The sequence below is a fragment of the Rousettus aegyptiacus genome, unplaced genomic scaffold (genome assembly GCF_014176215.1).
Source record: "Rousettus aegyptiacus isolate mRouAeg1 unplaced genomic scaffold, mRouAeg1.p scaffold_m13_p_11, whole genome shotgun sequence".
Taxonomy (NCBI): domain Eukaryota; kingdom Metazoa; phylum Chordata; class Mammalia; order Chiroptera; family Pteropodidae; genus Rousettus; species Rousettus aegyptiacus.
The window spans coordinates 74,496,593-74,521,830 of record NW_023416286.1 but is presented as its reverse complement, the minus strand read 5'-3'; the positions used below and the strand labels follow the sequence as shown (position 1 = coordinate 74,521,830).

Here is a 25,238-nt window from a genome sequence, read left to right as displayed (position 1 = left end):
TAAGACCAGAAGACATCTGGTTGCTTTTATGGCTAATATTTTGGAAATGTAATAGGAGCCGATCCTTGGACATTATGTAAAAGTTAACCGAACCAGGGGAGGGAGGAAAACTGGGGAGGATTTAACTTTATTTTAGAAACTTGTGTTGAGAAGGCATTATATCCCCAAGATAACCTGGAACTGAGCTGCAAGTAGAGCAGAACCTCCAACTATACTTGGGACAGAGGGGTGCAGGATATAGAAGGTACTTATGTCTTTTGTTTCAGAGAACGACTGGGGAGTTTATAAGCCTTATAGAGAAGCCCTGCGTCCTGCATGACCCTTAAAAGGTGAAGTAGCAATGGCCACAGAAGTTTCCTAGGCAGATGAGTTTCAGGAAGCTACACAGAGTTTTAGGAGAGTAGACAGTTGTTTTCTGTATCCTTCAGATAGGATATGGATATAACAGAGAGAGAGCTGGAGGATCAAAAGTCCTTATTGTTGGAGAGGGAAGGATGTGAAGAGAGTCTAGAAAGGGGGTATCTCATTAAAGACCAATAGGAGTAAATGCAAACAAACAAATGTAGCATAAACAGATGAGATAAGAGAGGACTCATGTTCCCCCACTTCCAACCCAGTGAAATACTGCTTGAGCTGAACTAAAACATGGATACAATTCTAGAGACAAAAGAGAAGGAGAAACCTAACTGACTGAAAAACTAATTTGTCTCGGAAAATACTATATTGACTCTAAACCCTCTTATTGGAATGAGTTTACATTGAATTGGATAAGATGATGTTCTTGCCAGTAGACAAAATGATTATCTTGAGATAATAAATAATATTTTAGGACTATATAGCAGAGATTTTTCTGAATCTGAATATTTGTACTCATCATTTATATATCAAGAGAATTTTCAAAAGTGGTTTGCCTTTAGGTTGTAGGTTTATAACCATTTTCATATATATATATATGTACATATATATAGTGATGTTAATAAATTTTTGCAATGGATATGTAATATTTAAATAAATATGCCTACTGAGATATTCTAGAAATATTGGTGGTCTTGAAAGCCAAAAAAAAAAAAAAAAAAAAACCAAGTATGCAGATTGTATAAGGAGAGCGTTGGTCGTATCTGTATGCATAGACCATGACTCTCATTAGTGGCTATTTCTGAGAAAGAAAAGTGTCTCTCATGCTTTGAGTGGACACACATGAAGGTATCTCCTTCAATCAAGCAGGATAATTGGGATATTCCGAAATAGGGGGAGAGAGAGAGAGAGAGAGAGAGAGCGAGCGAGCGAGAGCGCGCAAGAGAGCGCACAAGCAAAAAGGCTGAGGGAGGGGGAGGGTGGGTGTTATCACACAACGAGCCTCAAAGGTAAATTACACAGTTCCCCATGGCACCCAATGAATCACCTCATTGTTTGCCAAAAACAGCTATGAACAAAAGCAAAAGTTTGCAGAAGACTCATATCTTTGATAGTCTCATTAAAAAATGAAAAAAGTTGAAACTAATCTAGAGTTTCTTTTTTGGCTCAATGGTAAACTGTTTTCCCAATAAGCATAAAATGTCTTTATCAATATTAATTTTCTAGATTATCAATAATGATGTGAAAAATTTATTTAACAATGACTAAAAACATTTTGAGGACATAAATTTTTTGACATGGGAATGAAGTGAAACTTTATATAGAACAGTTGGCATGACATTTGGAGTACTGTTTACTAACATTTAATTGTGCTATTTTAAGTTGATTTAGTAATATGTTTATTAGAATAATTTAGTGCAAAGTAATGACATGTAACATGCATTTTGTGATAATTTACTAAACACCAACATCATGTATTGGGGTGGGGTGGGAAAACTCAATAATTCATTGGCATATATTCACAAATATCTTGAGAGGGGAAGAGGTTTATTCCTCTTGAATAATAGGAGACTCAAGAAATACATAAATTAGTTATTATAAAACTAAATGAAAAGAAGCTAGAATTGAGATGCTTTTCTTCCTTTTACTCAGGTGTATATTTCAAATATAATTATTACCCAAAGGGGCTACATTACATGGTTGATTTAGGTTAGCTAAGCAAAAAGAATTTTATACTTCAAAGTTCGACAGAAATAGGTAATGGCAATTTATGTCTTTACTGCCAAAGAAACAAGGAGCTTTAGGAAGAAGATTAAATGTACTGATAGTTTAAAATCTTCAGTATTACTAATAAAATTGTCAAAATTGAAAACTAAGACTGTATATAAAGGAACTTGCATACATTTTAGAAATGAAATACATAAAACCAAAGTTGTTAATTTATTTCTACCTTAACAAATTCATTGCTTTTATTAATCATACTTGGTTTGTTTTTTTTTCTTTTTCTCTGTATTCCTAGATTTCTTATCTGATTGACCATAGATTAAAGCTTGCTGACAGTTGTATGTATATAAATACAAACACCAGTGGCACCCCATTAGATAAACTCTTAAGGAATGCAAGCTGTGCGTATCAATAGTGTTTATCGAACAGTTCCCAGATATTCTTATTTCATCAAAATGGTACATGGGTTGGGAAGCTTTGCTAGGTTAGTTTGTGAGAATCCGAAAAATTCTAGACCTAAAGGTTATTATTTAAGCACGTGGACAGTTCTCAACCCTACTTAAAAAACAATCTTGGTCTTGAAAAAGTAATTTATTATATTTGAGTATTTCCTTTAAGACACAATTTAAGTACTACTGTTCAATGGCATCTACCATCTCAATCATCACGTATTTATTAAGCATCTATAATACACCTACAAGACACCAGAAAATATGTTAGTCTTAAAATAGAGTACAGCCCAATAGAAAATCAATCTATACCTTCAGGATACTTAAAGGGGGGAAGATCAATATTATACAAATAAATTATCAAACTAATGTATAATTAGAAAATATAGGTTTAATTAAAGAAAGAGAATACAATAATTTAGGCAGCTGACATAGATTCAGGATCAGTAAAGGCTCCCCCAAGAAAGTGATATTAAATTAAAAACCTGAAGGAAAATTAAGAATTAGGTTGTGGGACAGGAATTCCTGGATAGCAGGAGATGAGACTGGAGATAGAGGCAGCACCAAGTTGCTAACAAATTCGATTCTTTTTCCTTGGGAGAGTATTAAAGAATTTAAAATGAGCAGTTACGAAGTTAAATTAGCATGGTGGATGAATAATATATTGAAGGAAAATAAAAGAGTCTAAATCAGAGATGGATGATTGTGAGTTGGATGAGGGCCATGGTGGGGGAGATAGAGATGCGAACTTATAAATCTAACCAAAAAATGAGCACTGCACGGATAAATACTAATTATCATTATTTGCCTAAACTTATCTCTTTTGTTAAAATGAAACAATATTTTAGAATAAAATTCATAATCTGAAATATAAGCGGAATACCATTGTTCCTGTAACTTGCAGATCTGATACCAAATCCATGGAAAGGCTAAAAGAAAATACTGGAAGCATGAATTTTTTGAAAAGCTTGGTATGATGTTCAAAAGGATTTATGTCCCAGATTAGCTCAGTTTTGAGGTCAACCAACAGTTAAGTCCCTAAAAAAGCAGTAGGGTAACCCCATCCTGCCAGAATTGTGGAAGTCCAGTCTTTTACCAGTTTTATTCCCCAGAGGTTTTCTGAGTATCCCCAGGGAAACCTGACACATTTCTCAAATCTGTCCTCATGGCCACTTGCCACATTAGCCAACCAAGGGTCTCTAGACCATAGGTGGCTTTTGTGCATGTCACTACTTGTCTTAAGATTGGGTTCTCTCAACAGGCTGTATAACTCTTTCCCTTCCCTATCCCCAACCCTGCAGTTACATTTCCTGGCCTCAGACTCCCCATGGTAATAAGTGAGTCTATAATCCTGAAGATTTTCTGAAGGCCTGGGAATAACAGCAGAGATTTGTAATTCAGAAAAAACAAAGCTGGAAACTATATCCCTTCTTAGTCCACAGCCCATGCACCCCCAGCAGGGACCACCCTTTTCCCCCAACTGTGATCTGCAGCCTGGGTGCCTGCAGTTATAGAAGTCGTCTTGCTTCCAAAGTAACTCTCCTCCAACTATTACTTCTCCACCTCCAGGAGTCTATTCTCAGCCACCAGAGAGAAATGTGTATTTCTCTGTGAAAAATACTTGTAGATATACAACTCCATGCCCAGCAAAGGAGATCTTATGGTTATGTTGCAGAGGATTTTAGCCTGTTTCTCTTGGGTCTTTCCATGGTAGAGTGGAATTTGTGTTTTCTGTTTACCAAAGAAAAAAGATCATAAAATGATTACCCCCCACACAAAACAATAATTGTTCTCCAGCATGGTTTCAGCCTTTAGAGAGAGACACACACACATGATCGAAGTCTTAAAAATGTTTCGGTATGTATTAAATTCCTAGAACTGCTATAATGAAGTACCTCAAACCAGGTGCCTTAAAAAACAAAAGTTTGTTGCCTCACAATTCTGGAGACAATAAATAAAATTCTAAAAGTCTGAGATCAAGGTGTTGGCAGCGTCCGTTCATTCTATGAGGGCCGTGAGGAAGAATCTGTTCCATTCCTTTCCCCTAGCTTCTGGTGGTTTGAGGGTAATCTTTGCCTTTCCTTGGCTTACGGAAGCATTGCTCCATTTCTGCCTTCATCTCCACGTGGTGTTCTTCGCGAATGCCCCACATTGTCTTCTCTCTCTGAATGTCTCTGTCCAAATTTTCCCTTTTTACAAGAACACCAGTCATTGTGGACTAGGGCCCACCCTCTCTCATCCTAGGTCAACTAATTACATCTGCAACCACCCCATTTTCAAATAAGGTCACAATCTGAGGTACTAGGAATTAGGACTTTAAAATTATAAATTTTGGAAGGAGTCACAATTCAACCCATAACCATTTCTTATCTCAACTGGAGCACCTAGGGGAGGAGATATGTTGAATCCTATCACATTACAGAGTGATGTGATTAACAAATCACCAGAAACCAAGCCTTTGGTGTACTTGGCCTGGAGAGAAGGGAGACATTAGGGAAGCTGCCCTCCTCACCACCTCAGGAAGTCAGCAAAGAAGTCCTTGCCACTGAGGGAGGGAGGTGGCAGCCATGGTCATTGCAGTTATCCCAAGTTTAGTCCATTTTTTTTCCTTCTAATAACCTCATTGTTTTATTTTGGGTTGTGAAAGTATTATATGACCATTGTAGAATATGTAGAAAATATGGTAAACAAAAAAAAAACCTTAATCCCAATACCTAAATAACCGACATTTAAAAATAGACTCATCTTGTTTATTAAAAATTGAAATTATCTTGTATAAACAGTTTTATATCCTGTCTTTTCCACTTAGCATTATATTATGAACGTTTAAAATTCTAATAAAATGCTTTGTTATGGCAGTTCTAGGAATTTATAATTTTTTTAAATAGCTGCATGATATTTTGTTACTGGACACATTATAATTTATTTAACCATTCTTCTCTGGTTGGCTTTTTGGTGATTTCTGTATTTATATTAAACATTGTGGGGCAAGGACAATTTTTACATAAATCTTATGTGTATCTCTATTTACATAAATCTTATGTGTATCTCTATTTCTCTGTGAACATTCCTAGAAGTAGAGTTACAGGTCACATCTTTAAAGCTTTTTATTTGTACTGCAGCTATAACCACCCAAAAAGGTAATTCATATGTTGCACTGTCAAATGATACTCATTTTACTGATCCCTGGTCAACATTGGATAGAGAGTAACATGTAACATAAATTACAAAATGAGGAATAAAATAACATTGATTTATTTGTTTATTTTTTTTTATAATAATGTTTAACTTTTTTTTGAACATTTACATTTCTGTTATTGTGAACTGCCTTTTCATGTTTTTATTTTTCATTCGGGACTTTTATTATTTTATTTTTTATTTATTTTTTACTGATTTTTGAAAACTTTTTTTAATCATGTGACACAATGTATTTTTTTCTCAAGGTGTCATTTTCCTTTAAATTTTGTTTATGGTTTCTTTTACAGTATAAAAATTTAATTTTTATGCTTTTGACTATGTCAGTTCTTCCCTTTATGGTTTATATCTTTAATTTTATGCCTTGAAATTGCTCTCTCAACCTAATAGCATATAATTCATCTATATTTTTTCCTGGCTTGTGTGCTTTTTTTTTTTTTTTTTTTTTTTTTTTACATATTTAACTTTTTAGGCTGTCTAGAATTAATTTCTGTGTATGGAATAAGAAAGGGACAACTTTTACTTCTTTTCTATATATTTATACTTTTATACAATTGCTCCAGCACATAGTTCTCCTCCCAGCAATTTGAAATGACGTTTTTGTCAAATTCTTAATCTATCAGAGTTGGGCTTTGGGTTCTGCATTCTATTCTATGCAGTGATCTTTATGCTCTCCTATTTTGTAACTTATTTTTATATCTTAATATAAATATGAATATTTTAAAAAATATTTCTTTGTTTCTCACAGCCACTTCGATACGAAAGATAAGCTTACATTAAATTCTCCGATGTTTGCTTGTTTCTGGGGAGGCCCTGACTCTGGGTTGCCTTTTAGCTTTTGGAAGTGGCACCCATGTTGAGATAATGGAATTTGTCAGCCTGGGTGCAGGCAACAAGGGAGCACGTTGATTACAGAGAACTTACAAACAACAAAATGACAGATAAATGTTGAGTTGTTCTTTATAATGCCTGAATATCAGCAAGTTTAAACCATGTTAATGATAAAATCTCTCAAGAAATTTTTTGTTGGTTTAAGTTCTAAACAATTGCCATGTAATGGTTGAATTTCAATAACATATGCAAGGCTTCAAAGTAGTACATTTTAAATTACTTATCATTAAATGAACATTATATTCTCTGTCGAAGGTAATTCAGAGAACTTCAAATGACACAATGGTCTCCTAACACTTAGGGTTTAGCTACATTTACTTGTTGAAGGAATAAATTCATAAAGGGCCACAATCATTCAAGCTTGCTTGGGGAGCAAGTGTCCAAAAGCTGAGGAACTAGAATTCCTGCATTTAAATAGTAGATCCAAAATGAACAAGGGAGCTCAGTAATTGTAAATTGGAAGAAACAAAAAGTGATACATTTTCTGGTAAAGCTATTTTAGTGGAAATTTTTGACTGCAGAGAGACTTAAGAACTGCTCGAATCAATTCTGAAGAAACAAAGACACGGGCAATATTGCAAGTTCTGGAATTTATTATAAAATGAGATTTTTATAAATATCCGCAAAACTTATCTGTATGTTTAAGATTGTCCCTATATGTATATCTATTGCTTCCTTTGAAAAAAACCCATTTTGAAATTAAAATTAATATAAATAGATTTGGCTAATAAAACAACTACTGTGTTTTAACTTAATAAATATAATGGAAAAATAAAAAAAATAGATTTGGTTAACTATGAACTATAGATTGATAAAGTTGTATTGTCTGTGAATGTGAATATGTGAAGAAAAAACAATTTTGAGTACGTCATTTACTAACTTGTAGAAATTAAGTTCTGTTACTGTTTTTTTATTACTCTAACAGACCAATATGCAGGTTTATATTTTATTTTTAGGTGTAAGTACTAGTCCATTACTTATTTTCTTTTTTAGTATTATAATATTTATTTGTTTTTTAATTAATCAGTTTATTTTGATGAGAACATACATGACAAAGTTATAAAAGGGAATTTTCGATATATGTGATTTTTTCCCCTGGTCGCTATTGTAATTTGCGTCATTTCATAATTATTACTGAAAATAATGGGAGGGTGTTTAAAGGTGCTCTACTCCAGGTTGTAAATATGCTAGGTGTGGCTGGCTGGAGGCAGCACCCTTCATAGGGCAGACCCTGCCCCATTGTCAGTGCGTCTGCCGTCGTCTCAGAGAGCAGCCTCTACTGCATCTCTATTGTCTGTATGTGCTGTGTGGCCTGCCCCTACCCTCTGGTTTAGAGGATATAGAGGTATTTGCAGTGTGTCTTCTACTAACTTTTCAGGCATGTTATTTGGCCAAGAAGGCCTCCTTCAAGTAGTCCCAAACATATCGAAGTTTCTGGTATACAGGTGGCATTCTTCCCGGTTTCCAGTGCTATTGTACATTTCACCTTCCTCTCAGTTTTGCATTTTGAGAGTTGGTCCCTTACCATTACCTTTTCAATGTCTTATCTGGAAGTCAAATACGTTAACAACAGAAATGAGTGAATGGGAGGTGGAGGGCAGCAAAAAACTATTTCTAATGTAAAATGTGACCAGGTAACTCAATACAGCTTCCTTGGGCAAAGGTGAGTGGGGGAAGAAGGAATGCCCTTCTGGGGGGTAAAAAGGAGGTAGCTCATTCTCTGCAGTGATGCTTAAGCCTCCTATGTTATTTCTCTCTGGTAATAAGGATTCTGGCTTTGAAATGAGAGATCAGAATGTATTTTCTTTGATGAAATATATGCACAGAATTTTAGACCTAGAGCTTGCAGTCTAAGCTCTTCATTTTAAAGATGAAAAAATTAAGTCCTAAAGGAGCCGAGTCAATTGAATTAATCCTTCAATGTAGTTAGTGGCAGAATTGGAACTAGAGCTCAGATCTACTTATTCCTAAAGAAGCTTATTTTCTAATAGAGATATTGTTGTGCTTTCATTTGACATCACTCTTAACCTTTCTCCACAATTCCTTCCTCCTAGTTGTGAGGATAAAGTATGATGATATAGATTTAAAATATGGCCAACCCTCTAAAAGCCCTAAAAACAAACAAACAAACAAACAAACAAACAAAAAACCTGGGAGCCTGATTATTCTAACAAATGCTCCAAATAACAGAGGCTTTAAAAAGGATGTAAATTGTACCTTCTTGTTTAGTTCTGTAAAAAATACAGCCTTTCTCTTTTAGAATGATATTGACATACTTCTGTTCCAATGAACTAATTTCCTATCTCAAATGAGGCAGGGACAAAAATTCACATTTTAATATAAAAAAAAAACATAGAGAATGGCAGCATGTCTTAAAAGTTATTGAGTCAAATGTCAGTGACTTATTTTTATTTTAAAATAAAGCTTTCAGCATCTATATAAATACAGACAGTTGTTCATGATCATGATCAGAACCTCTCTTCCTTCTACACATCTACTTGAAGACTTGGTAATCTTTTCATTAGTTTATAATTTATTTATTCATTCCTTTCCTCAAACATTTATTGAAACACTATTATGTGCCTACTCTGTGGTTGCAACAGTGAAAATGATATAAGCACAATCTAGAGAGAGAAACAGAAACAATTATAGTAAATTATAAAAAGAATTAGGTCAGCAGAAGTAGGACGTTAGACAAGCAAGGAAAATACAATTTAGTAAAACTTGGTACTTTAAGATCTGCTGAAAAGTAGCAATTCTGTTAAAAGTATTTATTGAGGAATACAAGTGAAACCAAAAGTCTAAAAGTCATTTTTGAAGTCTAGCAACTCAGAGTTTTTAGTTTATCCTGACTGAGGATAATTGGGAGATTTAAAATTTGAAATTTCTGTAAATTATTATTTGTGAATGTGGTTCTGTTTTTTTTTTTTTTTTATTATTTGAGATGTAATGAATAAGGAGCTGGATTCTAAATATGTTAGTTTTTGAGGGCTCATAAAACATTTCCATTACTTAAAATATTATCTATTGAAATCGAGAGTCTTGGGTTGGACTCTTTGGAAATATCAGCAATATGATCAGTGGTCAATAGTGATATGATGAAGCAAAGACTGTCACTAGGTAGAGATTTGGAAAAAAAGAAACTGTGAAAGTACTGCAGGTAGGCAGATTAGATAGGTACTAGAAAGTATTTTTATAAGGAACCATTTTATTAAAATGTGATATTCACTGATAAACTAGTTCACTATTTCTAGAGATAACATGTAAAATATCTTTCCAGCTGGTTAAGAAATAAAAAAAGTGAACAATCAGTGTTATTATCTTAAATTGTAAGAATGAGGACCAGAGAGGATTCATTGTGTAAAACTCAATTATGAACTAATGAAAAGGGCATAATTTCATGATGAACAGAAATTGTGGGTTAATTCCAATAACAAATTCTGAGGACCTACAAACTTAATGTTGATGAATAAGAAATAACCAAAAAGTAATCAAGAATTAAAATGAACACAGAATTAGAAATGCAACATCATAAAGGCAGAAAAGGGAGGGATGAGTGAAGCTAAGGAAAGGTAAATAAGAGCACTCAAAAGCTATCATATAGTCCCATCATGTACGAAATATATTAACAAAGTCGGGAATGAAGACAGTATAAACCCTGAGAGATACTAGAGAGTATTTTATTTCCTGTGGACAAGCAGTTTTTCAAAAATACAATAAACATGTTACTTATTTTATTTTAAGGATTCAAGTGATGTAATTATAGTGAACTCGTAACACTTTCCTTAAATGAAATTAAAAATTTTGAATTAAATTAAATAATATTAATGTATAGTTAAGGCTATAAGCTACAGATTTAATTCTTGAGTCTGTCATAAACCGAAGCAATATAGAAGATACGTGAGATTGAATTTAACATAAAGCCTCAAATACTATTATTTTGAGGCTTGTATGCAATCATAAAAAATAAAATTCATTTGCCTGTTAATGAGATCTACTTCTTACATACTTGGACAGCTTTATTATTGACTTTGTGGCATCTTTGGTGAAGGATGGGGAAGAAGTTCAGAGTGGAAGTAAGAAAAACGTCTTCCATGCTCTCGACGGTCTGTCTCTGATTTTCGCCTTCCCACTTCCCATACATAGAAACACATACAAGTCCATATTCTTTATTTTTCTCTTTCTGCAGAATTGTAAAGTCCTTCACTTTGCTAGATATAAAATCAAGATTATCATTCTAATAGATTCGATAAAAATATTTAAAAGTATAGAGGACATATTGAAATAATTACAGGTGACAATATACTCCAGTGACTGTCTGTGGCCATTTATCTGTATTAAAACATGTATTCTTCAAAACAATCTATGAAGAAGGTGACATTTTCAGATGAAGAAAGGGAAACATAAAGAAAGTGAGGAGCTTATTAAAGGTCACAGCTGGCCCATCCTGGGACCAGGTGCAAACATAAGCCATTTGATTTCAAATCATGTCACCCTAATGCCTCTCTCAGGGTAAAAACTGAACAAAGTATTTTTCCCATTTTATTGAGATATAATGAGTGTTTAAAGTTATCTTTGTCCAAGGTGTATAACATAATGATTTGATACACGTATATATTACAAAATGATTTCCACCAGTTTAGTTAGCATCCATTACCTCACACAGTTATTTTTTTACTTGTGATGAGAACTTCTAAGACATAATCTCTCAGCAATTTTTAAATATATAATACAGTATTATTAACTAATCACCATGCTGTATATTACACCCCTAGAATTTATTTATCTTGTAACTGAAGTTTCTACATTTGATTACCTTCACCCATTTCCTCTACCTTCAACCTACTTACTCCTCCTGCCTCTGGTAACCATCAATTTGTTCTCTGTCTCTATGATTTTAGTTTTTTAGATTCCAAGTATAAGTGAGATCATATACTATTTGTCTTTCTGTGTCTGACTCATTTCACTTAGCATAATGCCCTCAAGGTCCATCAGTGATGTTACAAATAGCAGAATTTCTTTCTTTGTTGTGGCCGAACAACATTGAATGAAATATTAAAGAAAATCTTTTTACATAAATTATCTACTAATTTCAAATATGGAAAAATGTAGAATCCATTTTAATTTTGTTATTTGAGGAAAACTGCTAATTCAGTGCCTAGATTTTTTCCTCCTATCTCTTATACCATTTCATCTCTTTCAAAACCTGAATATCTCTAATCCATTTTAGAAATTCACCAAAGCGATTTTGTAGAAAATGTCTAATCTCAGGGCATCTGATCTGTATCAGCTAGAATTGGGCTGCTCAGTTCAAATTATTGAAGTAGCTTTACACACAGGTTTTATTTTTTCATGTAAACAACAAAGTTGAAAGGAGATAGTCTGGAGAAAAAACAAGAACATTAGAGACTCAGGACCCTTTCTGTTCTTCTTGGCTTTCAACTGCAAGATCACTGTATTTAGGTAAGATTGCTGGAGGAGTTCCATCTGCATCACTTGAGTAGAAGAAAGGAAAGAAAGAGATAGAGGAAGGGAGGGGGAGAGGAGAGGAAGGGAGGAGAGAAGAAATGAGAATGTGAAAAGAAAAAGGAGGAGAAGGAGAAGGAGGAGAATTATTTTCCATTTAAAGAAACTCCCTAGAAAATCCACAGGGCACTCCCTCTTCTCATTGGCCAGAAATTAGTCACATGGCCACATCTTACACAAAATCTGGGAAATACAGTCTTTTAACTGGTCACATTGACACCCTAAGACTAGAGTTCTGTTACTAAGGTGGACAATGAGAATGAAAGTTGGTAGAAAGAACAAATAGCCTCTGCCATTGCATCATAAAGATGCTTGCAGGACTCCTGAGTGCCATGAGAAAGATCTTGGGAGTCAAAGATCAGTTTAGCAATCTACACTAAACCTAAAAGAGTAAATGAGGGGCAACTGTGTGTTAGGGGACTGGATTAGATTTATTTGTACTCATTCATAATGGATTCATTTCTTTAATTATTGAGAGTCAACTTCTACCTAAGGTGGCTCCATATTGGTTGGATTGACATAGCAATAGTTACTTTAAAATTCTTTTAGGAATAAAAGAAACTTCAATTTAATTATTCTAAGTCTGCATTCTCTGAAATCAATCAGACATGGACTCTTTTGCTCCTTAGAATATAACACCATGGCTCAGAGGCAAGGGAAGAACCTTTATCCCTTTCCTGTTTTCTTTGTCTTGTATCACCACCTCTGAGTTCCAAGGTACAGTAGAAATACATGACAAAAAAAAAAAAATGACAACAACAAACAAACTGAAAAACTCTTTAGATAATTACATTTCATTCTTTGCATCTCACTTCAAATTATAGACATGAAACTACCATCAGATAAGAACATTTTCATAAACACTTTACTTCTATGTTCCACTGAATGTTGATGAGAGAACATATGTACTCATGGCCATATTCACAAACATTTATAACCTCCAGCAACTATAAAGCCTCATCTGTTCTCAAAAGAAGGGCTGTTTCCAATGCCAATTGCTAGCGGACTGTGATCACTTGACAGTTACATTTAAGGCAGCAGGTTCTTGACTCTGAATCCTATGCACTAAACACCTGTTCCTTGTCAGATACTGCAGCTGACATTTTTCTAAGAGACCTAGTTATTTTGTTAGGGCCATTTCTTACTCCCATGAACCACATGATGATAGAAGATTGCCTGAGATTTCAACAGGCTCTAAGCTGAAAGCAGAGCCTTGCATAGCTCTTGACACATGAAAAGAGCCACAGGAAGGTCCAAGTTTACCAACAGACAGGTACCATTGACTGACTGCTTTATTCCTATGCCTTCTACCTTGGTAGACCAGCATCCTCTAATAGTATTGATGGCATATTATTGTGACATTGCACCTGGCTTTCTGGTTATTAAAAAAAAAAAGTAATGTTAAAATATGGTTTTAAAAGTTATCTATATTTATTGTGGTAAGATAGAAAATGTATTAAAAATTACAAATAAAAAACCATACATTATCAGGAACAACAAGCTGTAAAAGTTAGCCTGCCACAGTTTTATAGATGCTGGTAGAAGATGTGGAACTCCTAGGTCAGAGATGAAGGATAGTTTATCACAGCAGTAGCAGATCAGTATGTTTTGAACAAACTACTGAGCCCTAATTCCCAGAGGGTGACACAAAGAGAGCCTAATGGCACCTGTGTACACAGTGAGTTATGTTACAGGAGAGAAACCCTGAGCTTAGGAATCCCAAATCTTTTCTTATGGAGAGGAGCCTCTTGAACTTTGTCTTGGAGATAGACATTATCTTTATTAAACTGGACAGTAAACCAATGTACTTTTTGCTCTAGAGGAAGACACTATCTCTATCTCCTAAGGCTGTTCGTAATACAATCATTCTTAGAAAGACAGTCTGGAAGAAGGAACAGTTAGTGCCTCTACTTGCAAAATAAGCAGAATTATGAGAGCATGGAAAGCTGTCTCCCAGCATACATACACCAACTCCCCAGAGAAAAACGACATTGGAATCTGAGAGCATATGTACAGACAAACATATATTTATTTATTTTAAAAGTTTAACTCTTCAGTAATACTGTTTTATAACCATAACTGAAGAGAGTGCTTTTTGCTCCATAATTTTATAAGATATAGTGTTCTAGAATATAGATTTACTATTTAAAAAATAAAACTATTTTTGGGCTTTCAAAAAGATTTTAAATTTTCACTATTATAAGAAATATCTACTTAAATTTTTTTGTACATAAATTTTTGTACACAGACATGATTTCTTAAAATTCTAAAAGTGGTGTTCTGGGCGAAAGTTAATGATTATTTTTGAAGCTTTTGATAAATTTTGCTAAATGATTCTAAGAAAAGATTGTATTAATTTCTAGTCCTACTAACAATATATATAGTCCTTCCTTCCCTCCCTCCCTCCTTTCTTTCTTCCTTCCTTCCTTCCTTCCTTCCTTCCTTCCTTCCTTCCTTCCTTCCTTCCTTCCATTCTAGTTGTTCCCATCAAGCCTGTGCTCCTCTAACTGAGATTTTACGGGGAGCTTAATATGTAATAGTTCTTTCCTACTCTCTCAAGTTTAGTACCAATGGAAAAATAACCACTGGAATCAGGCAAATGAGTATCAAGGTACCCACTTCATTACTTACAAAGATCTCTGAAGAACATAGTTTAGATACACTGACACTACCTCAGAATTTAATTTAGCCACCCAGTCATAGTCCAAGCTAGAGAACCATAGGCTTTGTCAGCAGAGGTTTTCCCTAGAAAACAAGGTGTAAAGGAATGGAGAAAGTATGCTTCCTGGGGTTGAGCTGATGCCTAAATGGGAATAGGCTTCCAAACTGCCTAACCCAAAGAGATGGTATGGTAAGGCCTGGAATAATCCTTTTTGGAACTTTGTCGATATGGATATATGGTTGGAGAAGGGAGTTGAGGGGTCTACCCTGATTCCCATGAAGTAGGAAAGCAGGGAAGGAATTTAGAAATCTTATTAACCAATCTTCTCATTTAATGCAATAGAAGAAGGAGAATAAATTGCCCAAGAACTCACAATGAAGAAGAGGAAAAACCAGGATTAGGTGCCAGTTTTCATAGATGTCAGTATAATGATATTTCTTACAGTGTTCGGCAATCTGGCAAAAATAAATCTGCATTTTAAAAAAATAGTGAAAATTCATGCCTAGCAAAATTTTTGTTCTTTTTATTTCATACCACTCAGGTGAGTGGTTTTTTTTTTTTTTTTTGGTTAATAATGACTTTTTTACATTTATGATTTACATTTAAAGCACAGAATTTTTTTTTATCCTTACCTGGTTTTTCAGAGAAAAATTGTTTTACAAGGAACTTACATTTGTATTATTTCAGAATAAAATGCTTTAGGATTAGTATGGATGAAACTTGGCTTGAGAAGGGAGGAGAATGGAGGCCGAATCTCAAAGGCTAATTTCTATAGCTCTGACCATTTTGAAGAACTGACTCACTATTGTTTATGGTTTGGTGGAAGAAACTTAGAATAGGGAGAAGTATGCAGGCAGCGTTCTAGGATAACAGCTTTGAAGAAGTCACAGTAGAGTTGAGAAATTGGCTAAACCACCCTGTAATTTTTATTTAATAATTTTGCTCTGCACTAGGAGGAGAAAGGCAGTTTCTCAAAAGTTCTTTGTTAAGAGAGGAGGAGAGTGTGGTGCAGTAAAAAAAAAAAATAATAATAATGATAAGGGAATGCTTATTGTTTATGGTGGTTTGTTATTTCATAGGTATCCTACACACACTCACATATCCAGGTGCATGGGAAAAATGGCAAAAGAAAAGGGAGAGCAAGTGATCATCCTGGGATTAGCCTATAAAACGGAAAAGGGATAAGAAAAGAAAATAACTGGCAATCAAACCCCTGAGTGACTCTCCATTACCTTTAATTCTCCTCTAATCAAAGGGCAGCACACGGTTGTGAGAGATGGTGCAAGCAGGGGGAGATTATGCAGAGAGTGACTTTATTCAGAGAAATTTTGGCGTGATTCCTAACCTCTTAGCCTGAGGGAGCATTTCTAAATGTTATATGTGTTCTTTCCCTGAGAGAATTGATGCCTTCCAGAGAGCAGAAGATAGAGGCTAAACAGACATGCAATAAAATTATCCTCCTTGGATGGGTGAGGAGCTGCCTGATAACTTAAGTCTATGCCCGCATCAATCGAGGAGCAGCAAGGAGTGTCTGCAGTCAAGGAGAGCTGAAGGTGGCAGTGCTTACAGCGGCAGATCTCCTTAAAAAAACATACAGAACACAGACTGTCCAAAAAAAGTCAGATAGGGAACAATTAATAATAACCTCTCTTTGTCATTCTGTAATGTTTGTAACTTTCATGACCAGGGTGTGTTATTCCCTTAAGTAAAAGCAAATAATAAACTAATAAAGATATGGGATCAATTTTCACCGATTACCATCAGGAGAAGCCATGTTTTGCCAGTACTTTTGTAATGACGACAAGTGGATTTTTTTTTTTTCTTTCTCTTTTTTTTTTTTAGTATATTCAGGCTGATTAGTGAGTTCATGCATCTGGGTAAATGGGTAAGCAAATATTAAATTTGGTGTCACGATTTTTATTATTCTTCATTTCAGAATTTCAGGTTCATAAAATGTGTTCTAGCAGAGTTTTAAGGAAATCAGGCTATCTTGTGGTCATCAGAATTTATGAAACGCTGTCCAATACCTTCTACTGGGTTAGATTTTAGGTCTGCAAATAGTCTTATCTCTTAAGCGCTAGGAACTAAAATTAAATTATAAATTGATACTATCAATAGCAGAAATGTTATCTTGAGCCTGGAAGGCCAGAAGGCTGATTGAATCTCATTCATCACAGATGTACTTTGCTAGTGATGTCCATGTTTGGGCGAGAGGGTGTGTTTATGTGTTATAACCAGCGCACTCGTTAGCTGAGCTGGTTAGAACGTGCTAATGGAAGCAGCAGGAAAAGCTCTACAGACAGCTTCATAAGCCAGTTAACTCTGCTTTGTCTAGTGATGATTGATGGTGATTCAGATCCTATATGACAGTCTAATATCCCACTGATGATCCCAATAATTGAACCAACTTTATTTATGAAACTTAAAGTTTTTTTTTTCTCTTTTTAGATTTAAAGAGGTACAAACAGTCTAATGGATAAGTCATGCAATTTGCTTATTGGCCTTTTTTGAGAATCCACAGAATTTACCATGCCCACTGTCTCCTTCTTAGGGATTTCTACACATAGAATGTATAGAAACTATACCTTGGTTCATTTGATCCCCAAATACTAACATTCTTGAACTACGCTTGAAATGAATGTTGGTTAAAATCCAATCAGTTATAGGCTAGACATTGGCCTTAATGAGGGGGCCCGTTATGAGAGCTGGAACCCAAAATTAAGTAGCAAATCTGGTAAAATCCTATCTTTCAAGGAGTTTTAAATATAAAATATACAGAGAGGAACAAAACTCATGAGTGATGTAGAAATGGAGTTTGATACAGAGAAAAGTTTGCAAGGGGAAGTGATAATCCAGTAGAAATTATGAGGTAGCAGATGCTGTGAACAAACAAAAATTGTGTGGCAGATTGTAGGGCAGTGGATAGTTCATCAGGAGCAGCCAGAGCACAGGAAGTAGTGACAGAACGTAGCTGAATAACCATTGCTGACCAGTGCATTAAGGAAGCCTTCCTGCTGCTGAGGGCATAAAATGACAGCAAGGTCTTTACAACCATGTCGTATACTGAATGACATTACTTTTCTCAACGAGGCCCAACTTTGCTTTTGTGGAAGGATCTGAAAGTTATTTTAGTCTCTTGGAAGCCTGGCTACGCAGCTGTTTCTAATCTCTCTTATTTCATAATGTGTACTTCATAATAACACTTTATCACTTGAGGTAATCTGAAGGTGGCTTTTGCACTTGTTATCTGAAAGGTCCTAATGCAAACATTATTTGCATTATAAAGATGTTTTATTACTTTGGGAATTAAATCTTTGTTTCTCATCAAAATTTCTACCAGACCACAAGTGTCACTAGCCTCTACCCCCATTTTGGATGCTATTCAATAGTCTTATATTCAATCATTGAGAAACAACAATCTTATCAAAGTCCTAAAATAAATTCAATGTATTATTGAAAAAAAATTCCACTAAAATTTGTTAGATATAATAAGTGGAAGCCTTTCCTTCATTATATTCTTTTCTTTTTTTCTTTTTAAATTAAGTTTATTGCAGTAACGTTGGTTAATAAAATTATATAATTTTCAGGTCTACATTATCATTTAACATCTGTATATTCTATTGAGTGTTTACCACCCAAAATCTAGTTTCCTTCAGCTACTATATATTTGATGCCCTTTACCCATGTCACCCTCCCACTAAACCCTGTATTGGACCCCTTTACCCCATCTATCCCCCTTCTTCCCTTACCCCACTAGTAACCACTAGTCTGTAGTCCTCTGGTAACCACTAGCCTATAGTCCATGTCCATGAGTCTCTGTTTGTTTGTCCTGCTCATTTGTTGCTTTCAGGTTTATATCCCACATATAAGTGATATTACGTGATTTTCAACTTTTTTCTATCTGTCCTATTTCGCTTAGCATGATTATCTTGAGGTTCATCCATGTTATCACAAATGGCAGTATTTCATCTCTTCTTATGGCTGAGTAATATTCCATTGTATATATGTACCAGAGCTTCTTTAGCCAATCATCTATCATAGGAAATTTCAATTCCTTCCATGTCCTGGCCACCGTGAATAGTGTTGCTATGAACATTGGTGTGAAAATATCTTTTTGGATATGGGTTTTCAAGTCTTTGGGGTAAATACCTAGTAGAGGGATTGCTGGATCATATGGTAGACCAATTCTGTTTTTTTGAGGAACCTCCATACTGTTTTCCAGAGTGTCTGTACCAATTTGCAGTCCCACTAGCAGCTTATAAGGGTTCCTTTTTCTCCACATCCTCTCCAACATTTGTTATTACTTGTCTTGTTGATTATAGCTATTCTAATAGGTGTGAGATGGTATCTCATTGGAGTTTTGATTTGCATTTTCCTAATAGCTAGTGATGTTGAGCATCTTTTCATATATTTGTTGGCCATTTTTACCTTCATTGTATTCTTGGTCATTAAAAGAAGTCATTGCTTTTGCTTCGAAATCTCATATAACAATATTTTGACAATGGTTCTGAAGGTGGTATTTGGGAAAAGATTACAGAAAGAAATATGACATACATTCAAATTGTACCAAGATAAACCATGTGTAGAAATGCTTCAGAGATAGATTCTGCCTAATTTACTAATTCTGACTCTGTATTTCTCCATTGGAAAGATATTAGAAACTGAAACAAGATAGTGTGTTGATCCATGGTCATGAGGTTGATCAAAATTTTCTCCAAATATGCATACCATTTGAAGGCTAAATTTTATTCTATAAGGACACGTGTATATCATGTATAATGAAAATTAATTAAAATAAACCTGGTTTTATACACAGAAATACACTTTGCACATCACAAGTTTAAGGACTTTGACCTGTATGTGTAGGAAAATTAGAATTGGGCATTAAGGAAATGAGTAGAGACATATAAAATGATGAAAAGCACTTAGCCTTCATAATTATAAGATTAAAAGGAAATAAAAAGTAACTTTCTAACTTTTCAAGTAACATTTCCTTGATTATTTACTCTTTCTATTAAACACTGAGGCGTAGAGTGAATGGTTGTTTGCCTTAGTGGATGTCTTAGTCCTCTTCAGCTGTTATAACGAAAATACCATAGACTGGGCAACTTAAACAACAAATATGTATTTCTTATAGTCCTGGGGACTGGAAGTCCAAGATCAGGGTGGCTGTAAATTTGGTGTCTGGTGAAAGGCTGCTTCCTGATTTATACACGACCATCTTCTCATTGTGTGCTCACTTGGTGGAGGAGTTTGAGAGTTCTCTGAGACTTCTTTTACAAGGGCACTAATCTCATCATAAGAGCTGCACCCTTGTAGCCTAATTATCTCCCAAAGATTCCACTTCCCAACACTATTATACTGGGGGTTAGGATGTTAACATGAATTTTGGGGGGAATAGACATTCAGTCAATAATAGCAGGTCTAGCTGTGCATGGAGCTCTGCAGGGTCAAGTAAGGTGCTGGGATATGCATAGCGATGGTGTTGGCAGTATGGGGGAGAGCAGCAACGGCACTCTCCCCTCTCTCTCATTTTTCTTTAATTCTGAATATTTTTTTTAACCTTGTATTTTGAAATGTTTTAGACTTACAAAAGAGTTGCAAAAATAATACTTGTAGTTCTCATATACCTCCCCACAAGTGTTAGTATTTTATATAATTAGGGTACAGTTATCCAACCAGTAAGTTAACGTTGACACGATACCTTTAGCTAATCTACACACCTTATTTGAATTTTCCCAATTGTCCCATGAGTGTCTTTTTCATGTGTCAGGATTCAACTCAAGATCTCACGTTGCATTTAAGTGGTGTATCTCCTTAGACTTCATTCATTCTGGTAACTTCAATGACCCTTTTTCTTTGTGTTTCATGAGCCTGAAATTTTGGAGACTACTGGCTAGTTATTTTTTTAGAATGTAACTGGAATTAAAGTTATGCATTTGGGGTAAGAATCTCACAGTTGTGATGCTATGCTTTCCCCAGTGCATCATACCATAGTCAGGTACATGATTCTGATGTGTCTTGTTACTGGTGATCGGCTAGGGTTCTCCAGTGTGAAATTACAATTTACTCCTAGTAATTAATAAGTACATCATGGGAAGGTAATTTGAAATTCTCCAAATGTCCTGTTCATTATCATACTTTTACCATCTAATTTTAGCATCCAAAAATAATTCTTACTCACAATAATAATTTGTCAATGGCATTTGACAAATGGCGGTTTTTCTGCTTCCGTTATCTATTTTTATTAATTGGAATGCCGTTGTAAGAGAGTACTATGTTTTTCTCCCATTTATTTATTTATATTTATGTGGATTTGCTTTGATTTACAACTCGAACTGTCCCCTGCCCCAATTATCATCTTTCTTATGCAGTATCACGTCTTTTTTACTGGGGCCCCAGAGTTGGTCAAGAACATAAACACGTGCTGGTCTTCTACATGTACTCCATTCTCTCACCTCAGTTTGCCTTAGGTCGTGCCTTCACTGACTGCCCTGAGCCATTGCCAGGCGAATTCCCCTAACATGACATTTAATTCTTAGCTCTCATAATTCTGTTGGTCCTGGTTTTCAGTACTCCATTTTCAATCAGTCGTGACCCTTATTTAAGCCTGGTTTTTACCAGAAAATTCCTCCTACTGTTATAAAAGTAATTTTATTTAATTCAACAAACTGGTGAGTGTGTTGCTCTTGCTCTTGGTAGTGGATATTTTCTTTGCTGGTTTCTATTCTTTTTTATTTTAGTAATGAATTCCATTAGGAAGTGACCTCTTCTCATTATGTGCGTAGGCTTGGTGAGGTTATCTGAAAAAGTCACCTGCCTTCCCTGGACAGGGATGGGCATCACCATTCAAGCAGGGCTGTCTACACTGTCTCCTCCAGGACTCCACACTCTGAGTGGAATGAGGCGACGACAGGGAAACTAAACAGAACAAAAGCAGTTAGAGCACATTCACTTCTATGGTGGAGCCCTAAAGATACTGTTGCTTAATTTATGCTAACAAGACATCTGAAGCACTCCCAGTTTCTGCTGTGTTTAGAGCCTAGTTCTCAAACCTCCCTCTGAATTTGTGAGTTTTCTGAAATTCTCTTACCAAATACATTCTGTCTGCCATAGCCAGAGACATTTTCCATAGCTTATGGGAAAAGATCTCTCACTAATCTACTCTTATAAGTGAGGTGCAGGAAAGACTTATCATTTTTTTTTTTTTCTGAAGCTAAAGACTTCAAGAAGGAAATGCTAAATACTCTGCTGATGGGAACTGGATTAACAGCAATATAAGGAGGCCAACCTTTCCTCATAGCATTAACTGACTGTCCCAGGCCATGGGACATTTAACCACTACACATGGCAGACCTGGGAAAATAACCAGTAAAGACTTCAATGTCTCAGCTATCCAAAAATCTAAGCATCTCTCTCCTGAATCTGGTTTTCTGATTTCCCTCATGCTGCTCCCAAGTCCCCAGGGTGTGTCTGTTGAGTTTGGCTTGCCTTTGGCCCTTCTAGTCTTCTACACTCGGCCAAGGCAAGTTTCAGCTGCTCTCCTCACCCAGTTCTTCACTTGGGAATTCCACATCATTCTCAAGGGACCCGCTCTGCCTCAGATTGTAACTTTAAGCTCTCTAATGAGAGTGAGAGAATAAAGCCACTAGCCTGGTATTCTCTTCCATCTTCCTTGCACTTAGAAATAAGAAAGGACATTCTTAAATTCTGCAGTGATGGGAGAAACTGTGACCATTTTACCAAAGTTGTCTTTGTGCCTCTGAAAAAAAGAGTCCCTACACTACAAACTGGGCATCTGTTCTCCCTTTATCTTCTGTGTTCCTCGCTCTCAGGGCTAGATGCACCTTACCTTTTAGGCAAATTTACAATTCTTTGTAACATGGTAGCATCACCAAGTGATGAAGACACAGTGGGTAAAATATTTTCATATCTCGAGATTATGGGGTTCAAAAATTAAAGATAAACTTTATAAAGGCTTATGTCGTTGGAACTATACAGGTTCCTGCAGTATAAATGAACTACAGTTCCCCAAAGATGTTAAAATGAATGAAATAATTTTTTGACTCAATATTGAAAAACATGTTGTGTTCACATCATTTTCAAAATATTTTCATCTTCTTTCCTAAGTGAGATGCTTTCTGTCCCTCGCAAAAGGGTGTGTATGGCCAGTAACCCTAACGTTTCTGGAGTGAACATGGCCAAGACTGCCCAAAAGTAGGTCAAATAAGGTGGGATAATATACTAAATGGATATTTTACTTGGGTTTGAACTATTATAATACCAATTTCCTCCTTGAACAAGAAGTGCTGTAGAAGTCTTAATGAGGCTTTTAGAGATGAGGTCTAAAGAAACACCCTATCTAACTTGATTGAAATCCTGCCCTGTGTGCCACATGGAGAAAACTACCCTCCACTCGGAAAAAGGAAGCTTGTCTCTTTGAGGTGCTCTCCTTCCAGAACCCACAAGCACCTCCCACCTCCTCCTCTCTGTTGCCTTAGAGGTTTATTTTATTGCTATTAGCACAGTTCATATCGTATTACAATATTTGTGTTTATACATTTTTCTTCTCTGCTAAGCTGTGGATTTCCTAAACACACACTGTGATATTTTTAACTTTTTATCCTAAGCACCCAGCAAAGATTATTCCCATATAATATGATTACTAAAGATATTAAAAATAACTTTCTTACCTCTGACCTTATATTATTCTTACTTTTTTGTTATTTTTCTTTTCTTGTATGCAAATTCTTTTAAAAAAATCTATGTCTATTGTGAAAATTTGGAGTTTTTAATTTTAGGTAGAATAAGTAAATTTCAAAGAAATTTAAAAACAGAACTCCTCCCATAATGTTTTTATTTCAGATCCTGTAAATAAAAGAAAAATGACTGCTGTAAAATCGAAGTTTATATCCACTGTGAGAAAAAATTAATTTTACTTCTAGGAATGTTACAGATTGTTTTCTTCGTAACAACATGAAGGATAAACGAACACAGATGGGAATTCACTTCCCCAGCTTGACCTCTCTGCCTTCCCTGGGTGCAAATAGCATAGCTGTCCCTCCTTGCTTCTGGAATTTTCCACCGGCTATCACCACAGCACACAGTCACTGTGGGCTGATTATCACCCAACTGAAATGAGGAAAATTTCTTTTCTGCTTAATTCAGCAGAGAGGAGATCACAATTCTTAACAAAAAAAAAAAAAAAAAAACCTTGTATTAAAAATGAAGAGTAAATGAGCAAGACAGAAATGAGCAAATTTACAGAGAGTAGCTCCTAGAAGTTTTCTTTTATATAATTTAAGCAACAGTGTATTACTGAGTACCTAGACCTCATTACACATCTTTTCTAGGCTTCTGGTTTTTTTTTTTTTTTTCCCATAAGCCCCAGGGACAAATTCTATTATGCCACACTATCAGGCAACAGAGCTGTTTTAACAATCACTGGTAGCAAAAGTCCTTTCAGAATGGCAGAGTAAGACCCTCCGAAAACCACTCCTCCATAAAAGTAATGAGGGCTCTGGCATAAATTGTCAAAATTAACTTTTTCAGAACTCTGGAAATTAAAGATTGGCAACAATATGAGGAGCATTATTTTTTTAAAAAAAATGACTCAGTAGCAGTAAGAACAGCAAACTTTTTGGTATTTTAATGTTCCTTATTTCCATCCCCCTCTCGCCAGCAATGCAGGAGTCTTGAAAACCAACATTCTCACAACTAATGTCTCTGCAAAACATCAGATTAGAAGCCACTGAAGGAGATGCAACAGCTGTGGAGCTTCCACTCAAACCTCATTCCAAGGTAATTATTATTTGACCCATCTAACATTTCTCTGGAATCTCCTGTTTGAGAGGCTCATCTTTATTTGACCTGATGCTGAGACCAGTCATCATGGGACAGTTGTTGAAAATAATGGTAAATATTATGAACGATTATATGCTAACAAATTACATGACCTAGATGAAATAGAGTAATTCCTAGAAAGGCACGAGCTACTAAAACTGATTCAAGAAGATCTAGAAAATCTGAATAGATTTATAATAAGTAAAGACATTGAATTAGTAACAAAACAAAATGAAGCCAAAAAAGGCCAGCCTAGTTAATTTCTTTAGTGAATTCTAATAGTGTTTAAAGAATTAACCCGATCCATTACAGATACTTCCAAGGAATAGAAGAGGAGAGAACACTTCTTAAATCATTCCCTGAAGTCAGTATTGGCCTAATACCAAAGCCAGACAATTATATCAAAAGAAAACTGCAGACCAATATGCGTAACGACTATAGATGTGAAAAGCCTCAACGAAATTTTATTTAATTGAGTTTACCAACATGTAGAAAGTGTTATTCATCATGATGAAGTGTGATTTATTCCAGGAATATGAGGCTGGTTCAACATATAAAAAATTAATTAATATTCATAGAATATTATATGAATG

The 25,238-nt window shown here is 35.3% G+C and overlaps 1 long non-coding RNA gene across 1 annotated transcript in view; it reads left to right on the top strand.

Annotated features, from left to right (window-relative positions):
- Positions 1-25,238, top strand: part of LOC118609393 — a 164,960-nt gene that overhangs the window by 57,153 nt on the left and 82,569 nt on the right. Inside the window, exon 2 of the long non-coding RNA XR_004953408.1 lies at positions 24,485-24,603. This is a non-coding gene — a long non-coding RNA (uncharacterized LOC118609393). The remainder of the gene's footprint in view (positions 1-24,484; positions 24,604-25,238) is intronic.